A 25,294-nucleotide genomic window follows, 5' to 3' on the forward strand; every position below is an offset into this window, starting at 1 on the left:
AAGACACCATCAAACTCCTGGAAGAGAATACAGGCAAAACATTGTCTGACATCAACCTTACAAATGTTTTCTCAGGTCAGTCTCCCAAAGCAACAGAAATAAAAGCAAAAATAAACCAATGGGACCTAATCAAACTGACAAGCTTTTGCACAGCAAAGGAAATAAACAAACAAAAAAACCCCCAAAAAACAAAAACCCCAAAAGACACCTTTCAGAATGGGAGAAAATAGTTTCAAATGAGGCAACTGACAAGGGCATAATCTCTAAAATATTCATACAAGAATGATTTAAAACAAGACTCTATCTCTTCTTGGACTTTTGGCTAAGATCAAGTGTAGTATCTCTTCTTATCAGTTTATTATCTGATATATCCTCTACCCAAGATCAATATATTAAATGGATTTTTGGAGCTAGGAGTTGGAATAGGAGCTTGCTCTGTCCACTCCATGCATCGACCTAATATTGCAGAACTTCCAGGAATGGTGCACCCCCTGTGGGGGAAATAGAATCTAAGGTTTAAAGAACAGCAAATAGTGGAGTTCCCTTCATGGCACATTGGTTAACGAACTCGACTAGGACCCATGAGGATGCAGGTTCAATCCCTGGCCTCCCTCAGTGTGTTAAGTATGCAGCATTGCCATGAGCTGTGGGTATGTTGCAAACGTGGTTTCAATCCTTCGTTGCTGTGGCTGTGGTATAGGCCAGAAACTGTAACTCCAATTTGACCCTAGCCTGGGAACTTGCATATGCCACATGTGCGGCCCCAAAAAGAAAAAAAAAAAAACAATAAAACAAGGCTCTGTCAACATCATTTATTTCGTTAATAAATTGAAAGAGAAAATAGCATAAGATCACTATCAGTAGATGCTGAAAAGACATTTGATAATATGGATTAATCATTCCCAATACAAACTATAGGCAAAACAGGAATAAAGTGAGATTGTTCAAATATGATAAAGGCTATTTTCTAAAAGCTAATAGCAGCTATAATTACAAGTAGAAATACACCAAAATATCTTCAGTTGAAATAAGAAACGATACAGGGATGCCAGCTATCACTATATTGAATATGATATTCAATTCAGTGGAAAAGTATAAGTTATTTAATTAAAGGAGGTAAAACCATTAATTATCTACCTGAAAGAAAATAATGGTAAACCTCTATCTCAACAGTGTGTACAAAAATTAATTTCAGATGAATTAAAGACATAAATGTAACAAAATTAAAAAGTAAAAAAATTAGAAAAAATCTAGGAGACTATTCATAATTTGGGAGATGATGAGAACTTCTTAATGAGGCAGGCAACATAGGAGCTATAAAAGACAAATAAATTTGATGATATAATAATAAAAAAATCCTTTTGCAAGGCAAAAGATAACATAAACTCAAAAAGCAAATGACAGAGTTGGAAAAATATTTATAATTCAGATGGTTATCTACAACTTAGCCCCCAAATGAACAAATGATATAAATAAATAATTCTTAAAAGAGTAAATCTAGTCAATAGAAAACGAGGTGCTCCAATTAGCAGAATACAAATTAAAGTAGAAATAAGAGATTGCTCTTTTGAACTGTTAGTTTGATGGGTATGAATGGAGACACAGGGAAAAGGAAAGTCTTATGCCTTGATGTTGTAAATTCTTACAGCCTTTGAAAAAGGTAATTTAGTTACATCTTTCTTTTAAAACTAAAAAATTCATACGCCCTTTGACCCAGCAATCTGCTTGTGGGGAACCTATCTCATGCAAATAAAAGCAAGGGGCTTTGTGAGGCATTGCTACAGTGGGGCATTGCTACAGTGACAACAACCTGGAAACAAAATAAATGCCAAATGAATAGGAAAGAAGGATAAATAAGTTAGAATACATGCACCTCATAGCATATCACACAGTCATTAAAAGGAGTGTGATTTTATTCAACTGATTTGTTGACTCCCAGGGATTGCCAGAGTATTGCCAAAGAAGGAAAGTAAGATACAGGGATCATAGCATATTATGACTCTATTTTTATAAAGCAAACAATGCCAAAAAGCCGCTATATATCTGATGATTTATGAATACTTACATATGTGTATATGAATAAACATGCTTGTGTGTGGAGATAAGTATATGCAGAGTGCAGAGGGGTACACATTGATAGTTAACATGCGATAGAAAGGTGAGTGGAGAGGGAATGGGGGTGGAGATAGAAGCAGGTTAAAAAAAAAAGGCAACAGCAAAAATAAAAAAGCTTTTCCTAGGAACAACAAGATCCTACTGTATAACATGTGCAACTATATCCAAAATCCTATAGTAAACATAATGGAATATGAAAAAGTATATAAATATATATAAGTATGTGAGTATATATATATATAATTGAATCACTTTGCTGTACACCAGAGACTAACACAACGCTGTAAATCAACTATACTTCAATACAGATAAGTAAGTAGGAGTTCACTTGTGGCACAGTGGCTTAAGGAGCCAGCATTGTCACTTTACGGTGGTGTGGCTTTGATCCCTGGCCCAGGAACTTTCGCCATGCTGCGGACATGTTCAAAAACAAACAAAGATACAACCCCACAAACCCCCCAAATAAATAAATAAATAAATAAATAAATAAATAAATAAATAAAATGAAACCAAGTAAAAGCCCCCCAAAGACTTTTCTAAAATGGTCCAATATGCAAAATATAATTCTATTTATGTTAGAGGATGTATATGTGTGCATTTTTGTATAAATAAATAATTTTAAGCAAATCCCAAATGCCATATAACTTTATCTAGAAATATTTCCGTATGAATTTCCAATGTGTATCTCTATATTTGCTTGTGCTGGTATCATGAGCCAGGAAAAAGGAAAAAGGTGGATGGGTGCACACCAGATTATTATTGTCAGTCACCTTGGGGGGTGGAAACGGAGAAGTTGTTGGCACAGGGATATAATTAGCTTTGCTTTTACATGGTATTGTTTCACTTGTTGCAATAAGCATGGAAAAACTAGCAATATGGTCTTTGGTTGGTTGTAGAATTGGAAGGCACCTTAGCAATATCTGCCGTATCTTCTCTCATACTCAAGCAGCATGTTTGAGCAGCTGGGAACATGAATTATTTAAAGAGAAAAATATTAGTGAGGAAACAATTTTTTAAAAAAATTAAACCTGTTAAAGTTAAGATGATACATACCTATGGTCAGTCTGCACCTAAGGAAATACATTTATCTACATTCTTTGCATTAAATACTTTCAAGTAGATGTCCTTAAATGCTCCAATTGCTGGATGTACAGATTTTGTCTCAAATAATATGGCAATAAATATCTTTTTCATATTTCATTAAAAAATATGTCTAAAAGGTGGCCCCAAACTTCTCAAATTTAAATGTTTTTTGTTTTTTTTTTAAAAATTTTATTTATTTATTTATTTATTTTTGTCTTTTTGCTATTTCTTTGGGCTGCTCCCGCAGCATATGGAGGTGCCCAGGCTAAGGGTCGAATTGGAGCTGTAGCCACAGGCCTACGTCAGAGCCACAGCAACGCAGGATCCGAGCTGCGTCTGCAACCTATACCACAGGTCACGGTAACGCCGGATCCTTAACGCACTGAGCAAGGGCAGGGACCGAACCCGCAACCTCATGGTTCCTAGTCGGATTCGTTAACCACTGCGCCACGACGGGAACTCCTCAAATTTAAATGTTAACAGAAACAAAGAATGATAGACTGGAAATAACCTTCCCTTAAAAAAAAAAAAAAAAAAAAAAAAAAAGGAAAGAAAGAATAAAGAAAGAAGGAAATCAAAAATTATGCATAGAAAGACTAGAAGGAAATATTGTACAACACAATGCTAACAGTGGCTGTCTTTCAAAAGAGATATCATGTGTTTAAAAATAGTACTTTCTATTATTTTCTGTTTTGTTAAACTTCTTTTTTTTTGTCTTTTTTTTGCCTTTTCTAGGGCCGCTCCCGCGGCATATGGAGGTTCCCAGGCTAGGGGTCGAATCGGAGCTGTAGCCACCGGCCTAAGCCAGAGCCACAGCAACGCGGGATCCAAGCCGCATCTGCAACCTACACCACAGCTCACAGCAACGCTGGATCGTTAACCCACTGAGCAAGGGCAGGGACCGAACCCGCAACCTCATGGTTCCTAGTCGGATTCGTTAACCACTGCGCCACGACGGGAACTCCTTTGTTACACTTTTTATAATTAGATGGCAATATTTTTATAACAAAAAAAATCTAAAAAACTTAAAAAATGCTTTTCTAATTCAAGTGCTAAAGTTAATTTTGACACAAAGCCTTTATAAGTATTGTGTAGAGGTCATTTCTGGAGTTACATGGATTTTTGAAATATTAAATAAGGGCAGAAATATATAAATATATATATTGTGAGTAAGTTGTCTTTAGTTGGGTCAAAAATATGTTTTCAGAAAAAATCTGTAAGAAATTGCAGACAGAAAAATATGAGAATTCTTGAAATTTTGGATCCACTATCAGGAAAATTTCAACCTGGCATGAGGCATTGAAGAGAAGAAAAAAACGTTGTTATTTCTAAACCAATATGAAAATAGTAGAAACATTACCAGACCAACTTTAGAACGGTCCACATCCCCTTTCATTAAAATAATTTCTTTCATTCACTCTCTTTTGTTCATTCATTCATATATTCATTCATTAAGTTAGGCAATTTAACCTCTGTAAACAGCAGTTTCCTTATGTGTAAAATGGGGATCCTACGGAGTACTAGTTATCCTGTTACAGAGTATTTCTGAAGGTTAAGAAGGATAATGAATACAAAGTTTTTGGCATGTAATAGGTACTAAAAAAATAGAACCTGTTATTGCTCTTTTTATTATTACCCTTGCCAAAAGGTTTCACAACTATTCCACTGAGGAGAAATTAGCACCAGAGTGTGTTAAATGCCACTTAAAATTAACCACTTATAATTAACAGCGTAAAAAACTGTGTGTATTTTATCCCAAAAAGTAGACTCAGTATTTCTGTACAATTTTAAAGCTAATATTTGTTGCCTTTGTCAAATCCTTAATTGAAAGATGCCTTTGATTTCTAAATCGGGATAGCCTATATTTTCATTAATTCTGCTGCTGAGACAGGCCAGAGCCCTTGCCCAGAGGTGGCTGAAAGCCTTCTTTCTTGTAAGAGAATCACCTTTTACAAGTGAGGCAAAGACATGGACCCTTCAAATCTTTCCAAAGTCTGTCGTTTAGGCTTCTTGATAGAAACTGCTGGTGCTAGTTTTTCTGTAAGTACCTGGTAACAGTAATCATGTGTGTCAGGGCCTAATGCATCCCATGGCCACTTGGAATAGCAACAAGGATCTCCAGATGGAAGGATGCTGCAAATGAGGTTTATATAGTTAAAAGAACATTTGAAAGTCAGGGGATACATGTGTACTTTATGTAAATCCGAATTCAATTTAAATAAACACCATGGCCTTCTGGCACCCAGTAAAGGAAGGCAGCTCAGACACATGTTCCCATCAGGTGGTAACTCTTATTAGCTGGAGTTGACTAAACTTTAAGCGAGTATGGCGAGTTCTTGGAATGGCCAGCTGTCAAAAATGGTAACTATTATTTCTGTTATTCTCAGCATAATGATCATCATCATCATTGCCCTGTGGTTATTATCTGAGGGCTCAACCAAGAAAACTTGCCCAGACCTCATTCTTGTTAATTGCAGGATGAATTTAGTGCAAGGGAGGCTGCCTTTCTAGTTATAAAATCTAATTTAGGGAGCAAAGGGATTGTGACATACGGAGATATCTTGTCCCTGCCCCCCGCCCCCAAATCCATGTGCTGGCAGCTCTTTTTCTGTCCTAGAAATTGTTGTGTTTTAGAACTGCTATTCTTAATGCCTACCCTCCTGTGATGCTGGGATACACAGGTGCTACTTCCATTGAATGTATCCAGATTTGATAAAACACAGCCAATTTTGGTGAAGCAAAGCACATAATAGTTCATGAGTGCCACAATTATGTGCTGTTTGCCAGAAGTGATAAGTTCTTTAGTTTGGGTCCTCTCTGAAGCAGAGCCTAAGGTAAGAACTAGGGTATGGGTAGTTTATTTGGGAGATGATCCTCAGAAGCAGGAGTGAAGGAGTGGAGACAGTGAGGTGGGAAAGGAGGAAGAGCTTGCATAAGGGTATATTATTGAGGCACATTAAGCAATGGGCCAGATTGTCCCGGAACCTGGGAGAAGCATACAGAATGCCTGTCAGAATCGTTCATCTGAAGGACTGTCACCAGCCCTTCATTGTTGAGGTTTTTCTTTGAGCTTAATTACCCTGATATTCTGGGCTTATGCTTGCACAGAGTTGGGGTGCTATTTAGAGGAGGCCAAAGGGTAAAATAAACACAAAAACAAACAAGGAGTGGGAGGCACTGAATGAATGGTGTAGTAAAGACTTTAAAAAAAAAATCTGCACTTCCATACAAGAAATAAGAACTGTCAATATCAGCTTTTTTTAGAACTCTGAAAATTAATTAAAGGCTTACAATAATCCAAGGAGTATTTATTAAAGCAAAATAGCCAAATCTTAAGTAAAAACAGCAAGATTCTGGGACTCCAAGGAGGACCACAAAATCGAAGAGGAAAAACTGGTTAATTAAATGTCCACAGGGGATTTTTAAAGGCTCTGATATATTCCAGCGAATTCAGGACAGGGCTGTGCATATACTCAAGAAAGTCCTCGAAGGCCCTAGCTCTCCCCTTGGGTTGATCTCAAGGCTCTGTACAAGCACGAAAAGAAAGCAAAAACATAGCTGGTAATGTTCTGCTAGAGTGTTGAAGGTGTGCCCCAACACAAACACACAGCCTATAGACAAAGTCTTGGAGGCTCATTGGTTCAAGGCATTTAAGGAAATTTCTGTCTAATTATTAACTGATCACTAAGCTAACAGAGACTCCAGTGGCTGCATGGGACAAAGGATACAGACTTTGCAGAATAAGTTCATGAAAGTCATCAAACAAACAACAGCAACAAACCCTGGAAAGTAGGGGAATCTGACTTCCAGAGGTGACACATTATGTTATTTAAAATGTTCAGCTTTTAGCAAAAAAAAAAAAAAATTATGAGACAGGCAAAGAAACAAAAAAGTATAACCAACACACAGAAAAACAAACAAACAAAAACAGCCAGTAGAAATTGCCCCGAGGAAGCCCAGATGTTGTACTTACTACACAAAGACTTAGTAACCATAAATATGTTAAAAGAATTAGCAGCCATAAATATGTTCAAAGACATAAAGAAAATCATGTCCAAAGAATTAAAGGAAAGTATGAGAATGATGGCTCACAAAATATGGAAAATTAATAAAGAGTTAGGAATTATAATGAAAGAACCAAATAGGAATTCTGGATATGTTAAATTTTTAAAAAAAAATTAAAAACAAAAGAAATTCTGGAGTTGAAAAGTACAATAACTGAAATCAAAAAGTCACTAGAGGGGATCAAGAGCAGTTCTGAATTGGAAGAAGAAAGAATTAGTGAACTTGAAAGCAGGCTAATTGAGATTATCTTGTTTGTACAACAGAAAGGAAAAGAGAAAAGAACACAAGTGTCCCCGGAGACCCATAGGATTCTATCAAGCAGATCAACATGTACATAACGGAGATCCCAGAATGGGAGGAGAAAGATATCGGGATAGAAAGAATATTTCATGAAATAATTTAAAAAACTTTCCAAATTTGATGAAAAACATTTATCTACACATTTAAGAAGCTTAAAAGTCTCCAGACAGGAAAAACTCAAAAAGATGGAGTTTTGAGTTTAGATACATATGTCATAGTCAAACTTTTGAAAAACAAAGACAAAAGAGAGTATTGAAAGCAGCAAGAGAAAAGCTTGTACCATCATGCACCTCTTGCACCAGGGATATTCATAACAGCATTAATCATAAGAGTCAAAAGGTGGAAAGAAATGTATGGATGGATGGATGGCGAAAAATAATGTAGCATCGCTATATAAAAACAATATTATTTGGCCACAAAAAGGAATGAAGTTCTGAAACATGTTACAACATGAATGAATCTTGGAAACATTTAGCTGACTGAGAGAAGTCAGTTACCCAGACCACCTGTTGTATGATTACTATGAAAAGGCCAGAATAGACAAATCCATAGAGCTAGAGAGTCAGTTAGTGGTTGACAAAGGTGGGGAGAATCAAGAATGGAGAGTGACCTAGTGAGGATGGAATTTATTTTGAGGCTGATGAATATGTTCTAGAATTAGTGGTAAATGATACACAGCATTGTGAATATATTGAAATTCACTGAATTGATATTTTTTAAAAAAGTGGATTTTGTGAAACGTGAATTTTGTTTCAGTGAAGCTCTTACTAAAAAAAATCAAGAAAACTCTTTGGTAGGTGCTTGAAGTGGGTTACTGCCAGTTGAAGATGAATTCGTGTTCACATGAAACTGCCCACCACCACCATGCTGAAATCAGGGGTGAGTTGAGGGGAAGTGATATTCAACATCAAAGAAATCTGCTACAGGAGTCTGAGACAAGATGATGAGCTGCAGGTTATGTGCTCTTCCTAGAGGTTTAGGAGTGAATTTGTGCTTTGTCCTCCCACTCAAGCAAATACAAGGGGGAAAAAAATAAATGAAAGTGGGGCAATTGACAGTTGAGAGCACCTTGATCCCTAGAATTAATTTTTGATTACAAGTCTGAATTTTACATTCTGAATACAAACTTGAACTTTAATAATCTAAAAAAATCCATAATAAAACTTTTTTTTCTTTATAAAATATCTTGTGGCAGAGAGTAGCCTGATGAAGGCACGGTAGGGAACCAGGTCATCTATTTCAGTGAATTCTATACTTTAATTAATAAGCAGAAGAGTTACTTGAGAAGCTATGAAAATGTTGAGTTTGGATCTTTCCTACTTTCTAAACTCCCTCCATCTCTCCCCACCTCCACTAGAGTGAGATTCAGTAGAATAGGGAGGGACCAAGTGTCTGCACTGCCAAAAAGCTCCCTTGCTCTTCTGAAGCAGGAGGTCTGTGGATCTCAGATGGGTAAACGCTGATCTTGTCCAACTCACTAGTTTTACAGATGAGATAAATGAGACAGAGAAAAGAGAAAATGATTTGTTTAGGAACACACAAGAAAGGCAGAGGTATAGAGTGAGAGTCTAAATTCAGGCCTTTTCACTTGCAGTTTTGTGATCTTTCCTCTTTGTCACAGTCTTTATATATTTGGGTTAGAACAGCCCTGCGCTCACTGCCCAGAGGTGTCCAGGGAGGCAGTGGACCACATATCAGGGAGCATTAAAGCCACTCCACATCTGCCCCTGGCTTGGGCAGTAAGAATCTGTGCTGCCATTGCACATACTAAGCATCTTGTGCAGAGCACCAGAATGTGAGTAATGCCACTGTGGCCACCATGAGAGAGCCAGCGAAAGAGATGATGTGTTTAAAATACAACAGAGAGTAGTAACCCAAAGACCAGTAATTATTCATTTCCTATTGGACCAGAGCTACACAGGGCTAAGCATTCACATATTTTTGAACATGTGGATCACTGATTTAAGCATTCAGTTTCCTGCTGGCATCTGACATCATGAAACCACAACTGTAGTTCCAATTCAAAGTTAAAAATAAACTTGGCTACAAAGATCAGAGATAATGGAAGGTATGAGACAGGGTATACTCTTCGAGGATAAAAGATTAGCCTTGAAACTATATTACTATAATTTGAAACCACTGGGCTGGAATAGGGGCATGAGAAAGGGGGTACTAGGAGGAGAAAGCCTCATGGACAAAGGCATGGTAGCATGGGAAAACATGGTGCATGAGAGAATTGGGAAGAATAGGGAGTTTGGTGTGGCTGGGTGAAGGAAAGAGAGGTGGGGAGAGAGGGAGGTAGAGAGGGAGAGAGGGAGAGGACTGGCAGGGATGGGGAGGGGTGCGGACCCTGAGACATGAGGTCAAAGTGGGAGGCAGGATCTTGATCACTTAAGAAACTTGGACATCATCTTATTGACACTGGGGAACTGTAGGAGGATTTCAAGTGATAGAATTACAGGCGAGTAATCGCTAGGTTAGAATATGGAAAGAAGTTGGAAAGGGGGTCCAGAAATGGAGACAAGTTAGAAGTGTTGAGAGCCTGAACTAAGGGAGAGGTTAGCTTGGAAGACATCCCATCCCTAAGGATGACCACTTTCAGTTGCTACCACTGGCTGGTCCTTGGGAGGCTCAATCCTGGGAATGTTTTGCCTGCTGCCTCCTTATTTCTTAAAAGACATTCCAGTGAATAGATTTGGCAACCAGATTTCAGAGCTACAAGGCTGAGTGAGGGGTACAAAAGTTAGGAAAAAAACACAAAAAAACAAGCAAACAGTAAAGAGAGGAGTGCAGAAAATGTGAAAAGGCAAGGAGGAAGGATGAGAGAAAAGATACATGAATGTGTAAAACTTAGAAGAATCATCAAGAAGTCATTCTTAAGCTGCAGAAATATCTTGAAAGGATTGCTTTAAGAAAAACACCCAGAATTTCAAGATGGATATCTTCTTTAGTGTCAAGGAGATAAGTTTAAAATAAATTAATTTCTAAATGCATTTTTAAAGAGCTCATAATTAAAATAAGTGAATTGGGAGTTCCCGTTGTGGCGCAGTGGTTAACGAATCCAACTAGGAACAGTGAGGTTGTGGGTTCCATCCCTGGCCTTGCTCAGTGGGTTAAGGATCCAGCGTTACCGTGAGCTGTGGTGTAGGTCGCAGAGGCAGCTTGGAACCTGAGTTGCTGTGGCTCTGGCATAGGCCGGCAGCTATAGTCCAATTCCACCTCCATATGCTGCGGGAGCAGCTCAAGAAATGGCAAAAAGACAAAAAAAAAAAGGTGAATTATGTCATAGTGATCTCATGTGTATTTATCAGTTTATTACTAAGCTGCACAAAAGATCAATGTCCTGTGTTTTGCAATGTGCATTTTGCGTGGGAGCCAGAGCCTAACTTCACATCTCAGAAGAGTTCAGATTTTCTGAGAAGGAGCTGAGAAATGTGCACTCACTGGGGTGGCAGAGGAGGCTAGGGCTAGAAATCAGGTTACTAAATCCTTGTCTGGAGCATGTGGGCAGATGTGAGAAGTGGGAGGAATGTTCAGACCACTTTGTTTCTTAGTAAAAATGCCAATGCAAACTTGCAACCATAGCAACACAATAGCCACATTAACTCTCGCCAAAAAAAAAAAAAAAAGAAAAGAAAACCTAAACCTCCATCAATTGCATTTAATAGACCAAAAAAAAAAAAAACCCAAAGAACAAAAGACAAAAGCCAACAAAAAACCCCCCAAATTGCCCCTCCATTTTTTACTTTTTACTAATAAGTAAAATTTTGTGTTTATTTTGTTTCCCTTTAATCCAGTTGATTAAGAATGCATTGTTAGGGGTTCCCCTTGTGGCTCAGTAGGTTAAGAACCTGACCAGTGTCCAGGAGGATGCCAGAGCTGCAGCTTGCGGCAATACCAGATCCTTAACCCACTGAACGAGGCCAGGGATTGAACTTACATCCTCACAGAGACTATGTCGGGTTCTTAACCTGCTGAGCCACAGTGGGAACTCTGCTGGTTATTTTTATATTCCTCTGAATTTTCTTTTTTTTTTAGCTGCACCTGCAGCGTGTGAAAGTTACCTGGCCAAGGATCAAGTCTGAGCCACAGCAGTGACAGTACCAAATCCTTAACTGCTAGGCCATGAGGGAACTCCTCTTATGAATATTCTTAATGCTTGTTTGGGGATGCAGCTAAATTACTAGGAAAAAGTTTGACTCTTTTCAGGCTTGCTTTTAAGCTTTGTAGGTGCGACCAGAATAGCCTCTAGTCTAGGGGCAATTTTTCCTCACTACTGATTCTTTTATCAAATGGGTCATGAAATATAAGGTTTTCCACTCTGGCTGGTAGGAAAAGGAGCTATTTCCAGCCTTGTGTGAGCAACAAGTATTATTTCCTTAAATCTTTTCCCTGGCCTCAGGTTTTTTTGTTTGTTTGTTTGTTTGTTTTTGTTTTTGTTTTTTGGTCTTTTTGCCTTTTTGCCTTTTCTAGGACCGCTCTTGCAGCATGTGGAGGTTCCCAGGCGAGGGGTCGAATCGCAGCTGTAGCCGCTGGCCTATGCCAGAGCCACAGCAACTCGGGATCTGAGCCGCATCTGCGAACTATACCACAGCTCACCGCAACACCAGATCCTTAACCCATTGAGCAAGGCCAGGGATGGAACCCACAACCTCATGGTTCCTAGTCGGATTCATTAACTGCTGCGCCACGACGGGAACGCCCTCAGGATGTTTTTTCATCTGTTGACAATGATCTGTTCCTAGCTGAAGATTTAAGGGGGTTCCTCTCAGATCTCTGTAGCTGTCTCTGTGATACCTGGCTGATATTCTGCCCTGTGAAATTCTAGCTGCCTTGGCCTCATGGACTCCCAGCTCCATCTCCTCCCTGCCCTGTCTTAGAAACTTTAGATTTCTAGGCAGTAAGCTCAGAAAATCAGAGCTCTCTTCCTCTGTTTCTTCTCTCTCAGAAATCATTATCCTCTGCTGCTTAGTGTCCAGTATCTAAAAATTATAATTTCATATAGTTTGCCCATTTATTTTTTAGCTGTTTTTTGAGAGGGAGGGTGAGTCAGGCCCTTGTTACTCCATGTTGCCTGAAACAAAAGGCACCAACTTTATGGCTTCTGAATGTGGTTGGTGAGTAATTTATTTGGAGAACAGAATAAATTGCATCTTGAATGATCCGTTAAAGCCTCTTAAAATTTAGGACATTCTAATAAAATTTACATCACTTTCAATGTTAAAACATAATTCTCATGATTTTATATTGATATTATATATAATTATATGTTATATATAATTTTATCTACACATTTAGTAAATGTCAAAGTTTTATTTCTCATTAAGGAAGTAACCAGAAAGTTGATAAAGGCAGTTAGCAACTGAGACGCAGAGAAAGTAAATGACCTATTAGGAGGGTAGGAGGATGAGAGAGAGAGAGAGAGAGAATATAAATGGGAAAATATGTTGGAATAAGCTTGGTAAATTAGATATAAAACTGGTTAATGTCCCGTAGGCCAATAAAATCATAACCTTTGAGTTTATTTTCTCAGCTGAACAGAAATGATTTTTATTTCTATTATATAGAAACTCATTTTATAGTGTTCATTTTCCACATCTAACCTTTATAGACTTAAAAATGTCAGGATCTTAGTTAATGGTAATAGTGAAATAAAAGTTACTTTCCCCTAAAGAGTCAGAAGACCCTTGGGTGAGCTTAAGGCAATGTTTTACAGAGGCATTAAATGGATACCATCTTTTTTTGACTTATTTCTATGTTTTGGAAATCTTCTTAACAAAAGTATTACCTGTAAGTCAGTGAGATATGCCCTTATCTGGCTGGTCACTCTGGGGCTACATCTACTCATTTAATAAAAAGATTAATCTAGAGCAATGTTTTAAAACTGTGATTACATGTTAGAATTACCTGGGGAAGCCTTTCAAAAATTACAGAGTCAGAGTCTCTTACCAGACCAACTAAATCAGGCTCTTTGAGGGTGAAGCCTGAGCATCATTAATAGTTTTTAATGTGCAGTTGGGATTGAAAACCACTGGTCTAGACTCTGTTGCTCAGTCTCCTTTCAATAATGATGCTCTGTGATTCTATGGCTTGAAATCCAGACAAATCACTTTTACACTGAAGAAAATAGACATAAATACAAGCACCGCTAACTTCCCTGCATCGCCAGTGACTTGGAAATGATTCAGGGCTGCCAGCATTTACTCCATGGTGTGGAAGCAGCAGGAAAGGCCAGGGGTGGGAGAGCTGAATGATTGGGCTTTGTGTTCCAATTAGATACAGTCAGTAGGAGTTGCTAGAAAGAGATAGGAATGTCTGCAATTTCTTTTTTTTTCTTAAAAAAAGGAAAAGAAATATCAAAATTCATTTTGTGCCCCTGCCTCTGTACTATTGAGTTTATCGCTACTCCCAGAGCAGATGTTCTTTCACAGATATTATTGGAGATTGCATTTCTGAATTAAGATGGTGCATCTACAAATTAAGACCATGACCAATAATATTCACTAAAAGAAAACAATGTAACATGTAATTATGTAAGATGATTTCAAAGAACAAAATTCTCTCCCTTCATGGTTGTTATCACTGAAAAGCATTTTTGGTAGCTTTTTAAAAATTTTAATTGAAAAGCATTTTTGAAAGCGAGGACTTTTGAAACTCTTCATTCTAAAACTACACTTATGAAAAACACATAAATGTAATTGAGCAAGCCAAAAATTAAAAGAAAAATTGCTTAACTTGATAAGAATTTTTAAAATCATTAATTAATGTTGAATTTTTTAATTTTTTAATTTTTATTTTTTTGTCTTTTTGCTATTTCTTGGGCCACTCCCGTGGCATATGGAGGTTCCCAGGCTAGGGGTCGAATCGGAGCTGTAGCCACCGGTCTACGCCAGAGCCACAGCAACGCGGGATCCAAGCCGCGTCTGCAACCTACACCACAGCTCACGGCAACACCAGATCGTTAACCCACTGAGCAGGGGCAGGGACCGAACCCGCAACCTCATGGTTCCTAGTCGGATTCGTTAACCACTGCGCCACGACGGGAACTCCTTGAATTATTTTAAATGGTTTTGGGGCATCGTTCTCAAAGATTGTATGACTTCTTTTTTTTTTGTTAATGTACTGGGTAATAGTAATACATATGCAAATATTAAACTGTGTTTTTACTTCTATTATAAACCCTACTTGGTCATGATGGATTGTTCTTTTAATATTCTATTTGATTCCATCTATTTCTTCCCTGACACTCTTAATATGATAACCTCTTTCCCTTTGTAGTGAAACATGCCTGTGATTTGGATAGGAATGGTATTAATTTTCATAGCCATTTGACAGATTAAAAAACAGGTACAGAGGTGGTAAATGACTTATTAGCTAAGAATAAACGGCAAATAGGTGACAGAGCCTATGTCTAAATGTTTGGCGCTTAATTTCTGGTCCAGGGATTTTTTTTCCCCTACTCTTTTCTAGGAGACTTATATTTTCATCAAGCATATATTCTTTTTTTGTCTTTTTTTTGTGTGTGTCTTTTTGTCTTTTTAGGGCCACGCCCATGGCATATGGAGGTTCCCAGGCTGGGGGTCCAAGCGGAGCTGTAGCCCCTGGACTGTGCCACATTCATAGCAACGCCAGATCTGAGCCACATCTGCGACCTACACCACAGCTCACAGCAACGCCAGATCCTTAACCCACTGAGTGAGGCCAGGGATCAGACCTGTGTCCTCATGGATGCTAGTCGGGTTCATTAACCACTGAGCCACAACGAGAACTCCTAAGCAAATATTGCAATCGCTAAATATTTCAGATAACCTCACAGTATTTCACATAACCTTAATGTCTTAAAAAGAGGATTTTCAATTCCAACTAAATCATTAATTCTGTGTAAGGCCCTAATGCCTAAGGCTCTTTAAAAAAAACCCCAAAAAACTCCACAGTGACAATTGTCATAACCACATTCAACCATGCGGGGCGGATGTGGGAGGAAATGAGAATGGCTCACATGGATGGTTGGGCCATTAGCAAAGCTGCAGAATCCAGTAGAATGAGTAGATTTGAAGGTGAGCCTGCATGGATGGGCTTAGAGGCTTGGGCGCATTGGTATGAATTTCCAGGTGTGAACCAATGAGGCAGTTGGATGCCAACTAAAAAATGTCGCTTGCCATTTGCCTCTACAAGGATTTAGTCATTAGCCACTGCAATGGCTGACCTTCAACACACCCTGGAGTTTGGGGTTGAGGTCAGAAATGAGATACTCTGTACTCTGGGAAAAACTGGCAAATCAGATATTTTCAGGAAAAGATTTTATGAGCCTAATTTCTTGCATCTTGTCATATCTAGAAAAGCACTATTAGCAGCAAACCTCTGCCAAGAAGTGTGCTTGACTGCATGTACCCCTTCTTCAGCAAAATCACATATATCCCAATTCCCTTCTCCTACCTCTTTGGAGCAGTTCTTCAGCTATTTAAGATGCCATCTCTCAGGCTATAGTTCTCATTTTTTTCCCAAATAAAGCTTAATTCACAACTCTTATTTTGTGCATTTTTCACAGTTGACTGTAACTCTGGAGAGTGGTTGGACTAGACATCACAGTCAGTAGTGATTGGCAGATAGGTGGTACCAGAGTCTTGGGAATGGCTGAAATCACCTGGGGTGAGCATGGAGAGAAAGGAGAAAGGAGGTTGAAATGCCCTCGTTTCTGTGGGTAGAGAAGAGGAGCTGAGAAGAAACATAGAAAGAATGCAGAAGGAAGGAGAAAAGTAGGAGAGAGCAATATCCTGAAACCCAGGGGAGAGGAGGCTTCTTCTTCCTTTTTACCCCAACCTTGCCTTTTCCCAGGCTTCCCCATCTCAGTAAATGGCTCACCTTCCACCCCAGTTGCCTAGGTAAGCCAGCAGGTATCTTTCTGATTATGCCCCCCTCCTCTCATCAGCAAGTCTTATCAATTTAACTCCTAATTGTATCTGAGTGTGTTCACTTCTCCTTTTTTCAAGAACCCCCTACAGCATGACTCCAAGACACGCCTACCCCTCCCCTGCGTGACTGCAACAGACTCCTTGGTGGTCTCCTTGCTTCTGATCTTGGCCCCCCCTCCATCTAGACCATTCTCTACCCAGCAGACACCACTTTACAAAAGCACAAATAAGACCACACGAGTTTCTGATTATTATCCTCCAGTGGTTTCCTATTGCCCTTCCATAAAATCCAAGCTTTTTATCCTGGCCTAAGAGAACCCACATCTGGTCCTGCCCAGTTCTCTGACCCCATCTATACTTTCTCCCTTTGCTTACCAAATTCAGCCACAGCAGTCTCCAACACATCAAGGCCCCCCACGCCCCGTACCCTGCCCTGCCCCAAGCTTAAACATCACCACTTAAGGCCCTTAGATTGCTGGGTAGCTTAAATAACAGAAATTTATTGTCTCATAATTCTGGAAGTTGAAAGTCCAAAATCAAGGTGTTGGCAGGGTTGGTTCCTTCTGAGCGCTGTGGGGAGAATCTGCCTCTCACTTCTCCCCTTGGCTTGCAGATGGCTGTCTTCTCCTTGTGTTTTATCACAACATCTGCCCTCTAGATAGGTCTCTGTGTTCATAGTTCCCCTTTTTATAGGGATACCCATCATATTGGATTAAGGTCCACAATAATGATCTCACTTTAACTTGATTTCTTCTATCTCCAAAAAAGGTCACACTGTTCGGTACTGGTGGTTAGGACTCCAACATGCAAGGGGACCTGATTCAATCCATAACACACATAACCAATTGTGTTCCATCACACGTTTTCATTTTCTTCATGGCATGTGTCCCTACCTGCGATTATATTGTTCACTATTTGCTTGTATTTAATTCTTTGTCTCTGAGAGCTTCACAGAACAGGGACCTTGCCTGTCTTTAGTGCAGACTTCGCTGGTGCCCTTGACACGTCCTCGTTACCATAGAGACCAGCAGCTTCTCAAGGCAGGCATCTGTACCTTTCTGTCTGAGGCTTCCTCCAGCACGCTGGCCCCCACTCAATGCATGCTGGAGGTGCTGGGAAGTTACTGATGGCTGAGAGTTGGTGGCAGAATACCTGTTTCCTTACCTCCTATGGGGGACAGTGCTGAAGTTTGCTTTCTGCTGTCTTTGAGAGGCCCAAAGCAGGACTGAGGCAAGCTTCCTGTGCTGCTCCTAAATGTGCCTATCTTAGCGTTTTCCACTTCCTCTGTTCATTTCCCCACTCCCCTACCAGTGTTTCCAGGGGTCCTTTCCCCACTAAACTACTTATACTGAATTCTTGTCTCTGGGTCTGCTTCCTGGGGAATATGACCTTGAATGGTCTTTATCACTATATTCCTGGTGAGTAAAACAGTACATACATAATGCAGCACTTAATAGTAAATCTCCATACGTCTTGATGAATCTGTCAATCGAAGGAGGTGGTAACTGACGTTTTCAAATGTGGTAGAAAGAGGTTTAGTAGAAGAGAATTTCAAAAAAGTGTCAGTTTGGTAACTGAGGTGGTAGCCATTGCTAGAGGAGCTTATTGGACTGGCAGAGGTGAAAGTCTGATTTTGGTGAATAACATGAGGTGAGAAAGGTAGGCAGCAAGGGGTAGGAAAGAGTTAACTTTATATGATGGCAGGATAGAAGGAAATTTGTTTTTCTGAATGAGAAAAATCTGAGGATATTTGAGGCTGATTCAGTCAAGAAGGAGAGGATGAAGACAGAAGCGAGAAGGGGGTAATTAATGGGTCAGAGTTTTAGGTGAAAACTAGAGGCTGAGTTAGTGAGTACAGAAGGAGGAGTTAGCATGGGGAAACAAAGACCCCTGGTCTCCTGAGATAGGATAGATGAATATCTACCCACAGATACACAATAGTACTGTCTTTTTTTTTTTTTTTTTTTCTGATTCCAAAAGTTATGGATGTTCATTGAGGGGCATTTGGAAAATACACAAAACAATAAAATTTATGGAGCACTTAAAATGTTTCAGGCTCTGGTCTACATGCTTTACATATATTAACCCATTTACTCCTCAACCTACCATTTGAAGCAGGTTCTGCTACTATTTCTTTACTGTAGAGGAAAGTGATTGCATCAGTTGGGCCCAAGATTGCATGACTGGTAAATGGCAGATAAGGATGTGAACTCATCTGGTCTGATGCCACACTCATTCTGAAGCACACATGAAGAAAAGCCCCAAGAAGAAGTCCATCAGGGAGAGTAAATAAGCACATATGGGGTACTTGGGTGTAGAAATCACCAGCAGTTCACTGCCGATGCTTCTCTTTTCTTGCGGAAGTGGTGGTGACTCTGAAGGAAGGAGCTGGGAGTAAGTGGGACTCTAGTCTCAAGTCTGATAGGAGCAGTTTGAAGGTACTGCTTCCAGGACAGGGGAAAGGAACAGACTAGGAATTTTCAGCAGCACTGAAGAGCCAGCTTGAGGTTGTAAATATTGAATTTGGAGAGGGTCAGTTGGCATGGTTAAGTGATTCCATCAGGGGCACTGGACTGGTGGTTGGGGTAGGAGCGGTTGGAAGTGTGACATGGGAGGGACACAGAGGGTCAAGAGAAACTGACAGTGGGAGTTCCCGTTGTGGCTCAGTAGTAACGAACCCCAACCAGTATCCATGAGGATGTGGGTATGATCCCTGGCCTTGCTCAATGGGTTAAGGATCCAGTGTTGCCGTGAGCTGTGGTGTAGGTCACTGACACAGTTCGGATCCCATGTTGCTGTGGCTGTGGTGTAGGCTGGCAGCAGCTGTAGCTCTGATTCGACCCCTAGCCTGGGAACTTACCCCAAGCCTAGGAACTTCCATATGCCTCAAGTGTGGCCCTAAAAAGCAAAAACAAACAAACAAACAAACAAAAAGAGAGAGAGAAAGAGAAACCAACAGTGTGGTTGAGATGGTTGTATCTTTGTTTGGGATCCCTGAAGGCTGACATTGGGGCAGAAACTCTAGAGGAAGTTTGCTAGGAGGTGATTCCAGGAAAAATGCTTGTAAGTGAGAGGGGGAGTGAGAAAAGTTAATAAAGGGAGTATCCTGCAGAGGGATACCTGACCCTACTGGGGGACTCTGGGAGCCAGCATGGAACTGTATCTCAGAGTTATCTCCCCTGGGTGGGGGGCTGTGTCCTTACACACCACTTCCCACCAGCCATTGATCAGAATTGCTCCAGAGGCAGTCACGCATGGGCTGAGGGCTGTCAGCCAAGTGAATACAGAGGACTCCAGCGGCCAGAGGAAAGGCTCAGGCAAAGACATGCTGACTGTCAGAAGTGTGGGCTACCAGAGCCCATTGAGGGCTAAGACCTGAAGGGATATGACTGGGCCTCAAGAGTGTGTGTTACACATGGATTCGTGTCTGGGTCAGAGATGAATCAAACCAATGAGAAGACTAGGACAGCAGGGGAACTGTTCTAGGATGGACAGCTTTTTTGAAAATGATTTTGAATAGGTAATATTGGCACATGGACTAGAACTCAAGTATGAAAGAGCATACTGTGGAAATGTTCCTTTCTCACCACCTGCCTCCATCTTCCTCTGCTGCTAGGGTCTTATATGTTCTTTCAGAGATAGGATAATAGGGATTATGCATGTGCGTTTGTTTCTTAGTTACAGATATTACATATGTGTGTATTATAAATATAGATATTAAATATACATGTGTATAAAATAGGTAGTTAATATATATATTATTTGTACCCATACAATTGGTACATACAAAATACTCTGTCTCTTTTACAAATGTATCCTGGGTAATTTTCATATCATTGCATAACAGATTTGCCTCAGTTTTAAAAAGAGCTGCCTAGCATTCAATCTGATGGAGGTATCACAATTAATTTAATAAGTCCTTTGTTGATAAGTTTTTTTTTTTTAAATCTTTCTTCCAGATAGAAATGTTATTTTGCATGTGTGTTATTGAGCACATTCCAATATTCTGTAAGGTAAATGCCCATGAGGAGAATTGCTGGGTCAAAAGGCAGGTGCACTTAAATTTGATAGATAGGACTGAACTTCTTTGAACCAATGTACACACCCATGGGATTGACCATCCTAACAAGGTCAAAGAACAGAAGTGCTGGGGGTGGGGGTTGTTGGGGGGAGTAGAAGAGGAAGGAGGGGCCAATATCAGTATGATGGTGGAGCAGTTGCTGACAAAGTCGAGGGTGCGGTCACCACCGGAAGTTGTTGGCCTGGGGTGGTGTGCAGGCGAGGTCCACGAAGCAGAGCAAGTTAAGGAACTATGATATGTTGGAATGACTCACACAGATGATGGGTCAGTCATACGGGTGCATTTGTCATAATTTTAACTTGTGAAATTCACTTCAAGAAACCTTTAACTTCCCTTTAAATCTGGCAAGGAAAAGTTGCCGATGCCTCCCAGTTCTCTTTCTACTCTTTGGAGCAGAAAACTCTTCACACTTTTGCTCACTGAGAAGGAAGTGCATCAGAAAACATGGCTGACTCCAGGGACAGGCAATTTTTTTGTTATGGCCTGTGTGGCTGTGGGACAGGCGGGCTGTTTTACCAGATCCTCTGGCTTCTAGAGAATAGCCATTGGGCCTCATTTAGATATCCAAAAGTGGGTAAGTCATTTTACAACATTTCCATTCTTCCAGGGATTTCCGACATTGTCAAACCAACCCTGGCCTGGGCCATTCCTTTCTTGGTAATAAAATCACTAGCAACAATAATAACAATAGGGGTTAAGGTGTTGAATCAGTTAGGAATTGTGTTCAGCAGGTGGCAGAGACCTTAAAAACACTGGTTTAAACTAGAGGGGAGTTCTCCTTTCTCTCATTCAGCAGGTACCAGGGATAAGCATTCCGTAAAAGGTGTATCAGCTCTGCAAAGCCATGGGTGTCTCAGGCTGCCTCTCTCTTTCTGCTCCACATTCCCAGGGCTAACTTCCATCCTCATGGTTTCTAAATAGCTGCTGAAGTTCCAGCCATCATGTCTATTTCCATGCTAGAAGGAGGAAAAGGTCAAAGGTAAAAGGGAGGAGACCAAATGAATCAGCATCTCCCACACCTGCTTTTAATGAACTTTCTCAGAAGCTCCACTCAGTAACAGGAAACTTATAAATCTCATTGTGGAGCTTACAGACACAGGGTCACCCCTATCTGCAGAGAGCCTGGGAAACAAAGACTTTTAGCAAGGCTCATTGCTGCCCTCAATAAAATAGGTTCTGTCAGTCATGAAAAAGAGGAGAATGGATATTGGCCAGGCAACTGCCAGTCTCTTGCAGATTCTCTCAGCCCTTTAAAATTTATTTTATTTTTGCTTTTTAGGGGTGCACCTGTGGCATATGGAACTTCCCAGGCTAAGGGTTTAATTGGAGCTGTAGCTGCTGGCCTACATCACAGCCACAGCAATGTGGGATCCAAGCTGAATCTGCAACCTACACCACAGCTCACGGCAATGCCCCATCCTTAACCCACTGAGCAGGCCAGGGATGGAACCCTCATGGATACTAGTCAGGTTCGTTACTGCTGAGCCACAATGGGAACACCTATCTTATTTTTTTTATAGTGACAAAATACAGGTAACATGAAAGTTACTATTTTAATTATGTGTATAATTCTGTAGCCCTAAGTACATTGACAGTATTGTATACCGCTCACCACTACCCATTTCCAGAACTTCATCATCTGAATTAGAAACTCTCTATCCATTAAACAATGACACCCTCTCCACCCCTCCCACCCCATCCCCATCTCCTCTCAGCCATGGATAAACTCCATTCTCGTTTATTCTACCTTCTGCCACTAAGAATTTGCATATTTTAGGTACCTCATATAACTGATCATATAACATTTATCCTTTTGTGAACTACTTACCTCCCTTAGCATACTTTTTTCAAAGTTCACCCATGTCGTATCATGTGTTAGTACTTTAATCCTTTTTATGAGCTGAATAACATTCCATGGTATGGCTATATCACATTTTGTTTATCCTTTCATCTGTCAATAGACATTTGGGTTACATCTTAGTCCATTCAGGCTGCTGTAATGAAATACTACAGATTGTGTAGCTTATGAAGAACAAAAATTTATTTCTGACAGTTCCAGTACTAGCCATGAAGGGTCTTGGTGAAGGTTCTCTTCTGGGTTTCAGAAGGCCAACTCTGGCTGGGTCTTCGTATGGTGGGAGGGGTAAAGGATCTCTCTTATAAGGGCAGTAATTCCATTTCATGGGGCTCCATCCTCATGACCTGTTCACCTCCCAAAATGATACCATCATATTGGGCATTAGGATTTCAACAAAGGAATTTTGGGGAGACAAAACCATTCAGACCATAGTGGGTTGTTTGCAGCTTTTCCCTACTGTGAATAATGCTGTTATGAACATTCGTGTATAGACATCTGTTCAAGTCGCTGCTTTCAATCTGCTTTCAATTGCAACCACTATTGGTGGAATTATTGGGTCATGTGGTAATTCTATGTTTAACCTTTTGAGGAGCCACCAAATACACTTTACATTTTGTATTCTATTTGCTCTTCAAAAATTGCCATTGTTGAAACCACACATTGAAATTCTAATGGCAAGGGGACACCTACTTGGCATCTGGGTTATCTTATCCCCCAGCAGAGTGCTACTCCCCCAGTGGAGTCCCCAGTCCCTCAGGGGACACCTGTGTAGTACATGCTAAAATGAGCAGGATGGAATTATCACTTTGGAAATGGGACACAAACGTAAGAGGCAAAGTCAACAACATATCCCACCATACCCCACTCTTCTCTTGGTAACGAGACTAATTTTCCTTGGCTCTGCCTTTAGGCAGCCTTACCAAGTTCTTGTGGCAGACTTATTGTGTCTATACTGGATTCCCTTGACCCCTGTGGATTTGTAAAGACCCACCATGAGGTTTCAGGCAGGAGCTGTATCCACTTATAAACTCGACCTCAAGTTAATTGTTGCAGCTTTATCAAAGAGAGGGAAGATGAACTTAGTTCATTTTGTGCCCCAGTAATAGTTGTAAGTGTGCACTGGTCTAGTGGGTAAGAACATGGTCACTGGAGCCCGATGTCTTGTGTTTAGATCCCAGCTCTACCTTCTGTTGTGGGATCTTCCTTGAAATTATTTAACTTCTCTGTGCTTCAGCTTCTTCGCCTATAAATTGGAGGTTAATAGTAGTGCTTTACTTATTTCGTGTAACTGCGAGGGTCACCTGAGTTAACATGGTTAAGCAAACACTTTAGAAAGGTGCCTGCACTCTGGAAGGCTCTGTAAGTGTGTGGGGGGGTAGTGTTTGAAGTTCTGATATTATGATTATACCTGGGAAATGTAAATTCTCTAAACTGTGACAGTTAACTACAAACTGACAATGGATTACCACTGTAGAGTTGGTAATTAAAAAAAAAAAAAGAACCAAATTTGGAGGGCACACATGCACAAAGTATGGAGAGACACAGCCAGATGGGTTGAAAAAGGCACTGGACTTTATCTGATGTCACAAGCCTAGAAAATGGTAACTCTTGGCCTCTTATCTCTAAATTAGAGTAACTCTACTACATTTGTTGCATTATTGTGAAGACTTATTGAGGCAAGATAAGGGTTTATACATGATAATTATGAAACACATATAAACAGTTAGATTAACAATCTAAAGTTGAGTTCCCTTCATGGCTCAGTGGTTAAGGAACCCAACTAGTAACCATGAAGTTGCGGGTTTGATCCCTGGCCTTGCTCAGTGGGTTGGGATCCGGCGTTGCAGATGGGGCTCAGATTCCCCTTTGCTGTGGCTGTGGCTGGAAGCTACAACTCAGATTCGACCCCTAGCCTAGGAACTTCCATATGCCTTGGGTGCATCCCTCAAAAGAAAAGAAAAAAAAAAAAAGTAGCCCTTTAAATTCTCGTTGTCAAAATGGATTTGATGTTTGTGACCAGGTCTTGGCAATAAAACCAAGGGAGGTTGTGAAAAACATGAAGGTTCAGAGGCTGAGGAAGAGTTGGGGTTCTCATGCTGAGCACTTGAAACAGATTCGTATCTGTCCACCTGGTAGGATGGACTGCACCAGCCTGAGGAATTTGGGCTAATTTTCATTCAGAATAGAATTTAAAACATCAGATTTCTTGAAGAAAACAGTGAAATCTGAGTCCTCCTCTATGATTATCCAACTGAAGTAGAGAAGCCACACAGCCAGCTCATGGTTGTAGCAAAGACGGGCGATAGGTTGAAGCGATAGGTTGGAGCCTTCGGACCTCAGGGTTAGGCTAATTCTGTGAGGGCTGGAACTAGGTATTTATTCAGCAGTCTCCGTGCGCCATCTATGGGTCAATATGTTTTATTGCAATACCAGGCGAATAGGCGGTGATCCCTTCAGACACAATGCAGTCGGTTTGATTTTTAAAAACAGGTCACATCTCCCTTTCGCTTGTGAAAGCTTTTCTCACTTTTTTGGTTTGTATGTCTTTCCTTTGGTAGAAGCATTGCGTTTGGTGCCTATCAATAATCCTCTCTTTGGACAAAGGGAGACGTTTTGCCTTGAAATGTAGACGTGCTTGAGGAGGGTACTGCATGCCTGGATTCCATTTGCTAATGAGTTTCTCACAGCCAGGAAATCCTTCCCTCCACATTAAATGACCAAGACGTCATTTTAAAAATCCGGTGAGACTTGCATTTTCCCACAGTTGACTGGAAAAGGGGATGGACCAGGAATTGGAACAATTTTTGCTTTCTACTGTCCCCATGTTTTATTCTTTGCACCAGCTGGCATAGGGAAGGGCACTGATTGGGATGCAAGGAA

The 25,294-nt window shown here is 40.3% G+C and overlaps 1 non-coding gene across 1 annotated transcript; it reads left to right on the forward strand.

Moving 5' to 3' along the window:
* Positions 1-302: 302 nt before the first annotated feature.
* LOC125123801 (U2 spliceosomal RNA) lies at positions 303-493 on the forward strand. Its single transcript, XR_007134177.1, has one exon. It is a non-coding gene; the product is annotated as a U2 spliceosomal RNA (small nuclear RNA).
* Positions 494-25,294: the final 24,801 nt, after the last annotated feature.

This window comes from Phacochoerus africanus, chromosome 3 (assembly GCF_016906955.1).
Source record: "Phacochoerus africanus isolate WHEZ1 chromosome 3, ROS_Pafr_v1, whole genome shotgun sequence".
In the NCBI taxonomy this organism is placed as follows: domain Eukaryota; kingdom Metazoa; phylum Chordata; class Mammalia; order Artiodactyla; family Suidae; genus Phacochoerus; species Phacochoerus africanus.